A 2,500-nucleotide genomic window follows, 5' to 3' on the forward strand; every position below is an offset into this window, starting at 1 on the left:
GAGCGGCGGACGGCGTGCGTGGAAGGCAGGGGTGGATGAGGACACGCGGCGGTCGCCCCCCGAACGCCGGACCCTCCTCCCACGTCTCCTTCCACGACCGACCGATTCCCAACTCTCTCCCTCTGTCTCTCTTCCCTCTGTCTCTCTCTCTCTCTCTCTCTCGACGCCAACGCAGCACACCATCCTCCACGCAGCCGCGAGACGCCCCCCGCCACGGCCAGCGACGGACGCCGTGCGCCCCCATCCACCACCGACAGACGCCCACGACGCGGGGCTCGGGGGCCGGCACGAAGCGCGGCGCGGCGCGGCCGCAGCCCGGGGGAAAGCGCGCGGCGGCGGACGACGCCGCGGCGTCCCGCGGGTCGCCGCCGGGGCACGCATCCCCGGGGCGCGGCCGCGCACGCAACGACTCGGCCTCGGGTCGGCCCGAGCCGCCCGCCCCGACACGGCGAAGGCGAGGGCGGCGGGGGGGCGGGCACGGACCCCGGACGCGCGCGGGTCAGGGCGCCGCGGAGGAGGCGGCCGGGCCGGGCCGGACCGTCGCCGGGACGCCGCCGGGGGCGGGCGGCGAACGACGGCGGAGCGGACGCGGCCCCAACACCACCAGCACCACGGGCCCCGGCCGCGAGGGCGCGGGACCGTCCCCGCCCACCGGCACACAGCCCCGGGGGTACGCCCAGGGACCGCTTGCGGCGCGAGGGCGCTTCCCGAAGGGGACCGACCGCGGAGGCCACGGCCAGGGCCTCGTCGCGAGCTCTCTCTCGCTCTCTTCCCTTCTCGCGGGCAGCGGGGCCCCCGTGGCCTCGGCACGAGGGGCACCGCGTCTGCACTTAGGGGGACAGAGGGCCCCGGACACGGGGCCCTGCGAGGAAACCCCCAGCCGCGCCACCCCGGGAAGGCGCGCGCGCGCGCACCCCGGGGGGGCGATTGATCGTCAAGCGACGCTCAGACAGGCGTAGCCCCGGGAGGAACCCGGGGCCGCAAGTGCGTTCGAAGTGTCGATGATCAATGTGTCCTGCAATTCACATTAATTCTCGCAGCTAGCTGCGTTCTTCATCGACGCACGAGCCGAGTGATCCACCGCTAAGAGTCGTACGAGTTTGGTTTCTCTGGGTTTCGGCGGGGTCCCCCGCCGGTGGCACGGCACATTTCCCCCACGGAGGGAGGGCTGCCTCTGGCCGGCCAAGTCAGACGAGACAGAAAACAGCAGACCGGAGCGGGGCCGGAAGGTTTCACGACGGGGCGCCCGGCACCGACCCGCAAGACGGGGCGGGCTCGGACACCCCACAGGCGCCCGGGGGGTTCCCACCTGCGCACACACACACCCCCCCCGTCAGGGACGCGGGGCGCGCACGCGCGCGGGCACACGGGACCCGGCCCCGCACCACGGCCGCCGGGTAGCCCCCTCCCGACGGCCGCGGCGGCGGGGAGGGCCGGCGTGGCGCGGCGCGCGGCGCCCCGGCCCCGCGGGGGCGGGGGCGGAGGAAGCGGGGTCTGGGGGAGAAGGGAGGGGCCTCCCGACTCCCCGCGGGCCCGACCGCCCCGACCCCAAGGCGGACGGGCGACCCCCCCATGGGTCTTTAAACCTCCGCGCCGGGACGCGCTAGGTACCTGGAGAGGGGGGAGGCGGGCGAGGCCGGGGAGGGGCAGGCGGAGCGCCCCACGCTCGCCGCCACCCCCGACGCCGACCGACACGCTCTCCGCCCGCGGCCGCCCGCAGCACGCGGGCCCCGGCGCTACCGGCCCGTGACTCGGGGGCGCCCCGGCCGGGCGACGGGCCCAACCGCCACACGGGACACCACCACCCACGCCCACCGCCCGACGACGTCCCCACCGTGTCCCCGAAACCGGGCCTCGGAGACCTCCCCGCTCGCTCGCTCGCGCCCGGACGCGGCCCTCTCCTCTCCGCTCCTCTCCCGAACCCCGAACCCCCCCGCCCCCGGGGCCCCCTGACCCCTGCACCCGCCTCCCGGGCCCCCTGCTCGCCACCGCGGGCGTTCAGGGAGGCTTCAACGGGAGGCGCGGGGGGGGGGGGCGAGCGGGCAGGGCGGGCACGCGGGGGGGGAGGGCGGGAAAGGGAGAGAGCGAGAGACAAGAGCCGGACGGACGGACAGACGGACGGACGACGGAGGAGAGGCCCCGGGCTCGGAGGACAGGCAGAGGCGCCCGGCGAGGGGGCGGAGGGCCCGGAGCGGAGGACGGACGACCGGCGCGGGGGAACAACCGGTCCAGGGCCGGCGGCGGAAAGGCGGCGGGCGGGCGGGCGGGCGCGCGGGCGGGGGGCCCCCCACGGGGAGCCGCCACCGCCGCGCCGCGCCGCGCCACGGCCACGCCACCCATCCCGAGACGCACCGGGGGCCCCGCCCGTGCGGGGGCGGTCGCGGACAGTGGGGCGCGACCGGCGCCGGAGACGGAGGCGGCGCGGTGGGGGAGGCTCGGCACCCCACCCCACCCCCGGGACCCTCGGGCCCAAACCTCGAGGGACGACGTGGCGGGGGAA

At 77.8% G+C, this 2,500-nt stretch overlaps 1 non-coding gene across 1 annotated transcript; it reads right to left on the bottom strand.

Annotated features, from left to right (window-relative positions):
* Positions 1 to 939: 939 nt before the first annotated feature.
* On the bottom strand, positions 940 to 1,092 carry LOC131749473 (5.8S ribosomal RNA). Its single transcript, XR_009333538.1, has one exon. It is a non-coding gene; the product is annotated as a 5.8S ribosomal RNA (ribosomal RNA).
* Positions 1,093 to 2,500: the final 1,408 nt, after the last annotated feature.

Source organism: Kogia breviceps (assembly GCF_026419965.1).
Source record: "Kogia breviceps isolate mKogBre1 chromosome 20 unlocalized genomic scaffold, mKogBre1 haplotype 1 SUPER_20_unloc_8, whole genome shotgun sequence".
NCBI classification, from domain to species: Eukaryota; Metazoa; Chordata; class Mammalia; order Artiodactyla; family Physeteridae; genus Kogia; species Kogia breviceps.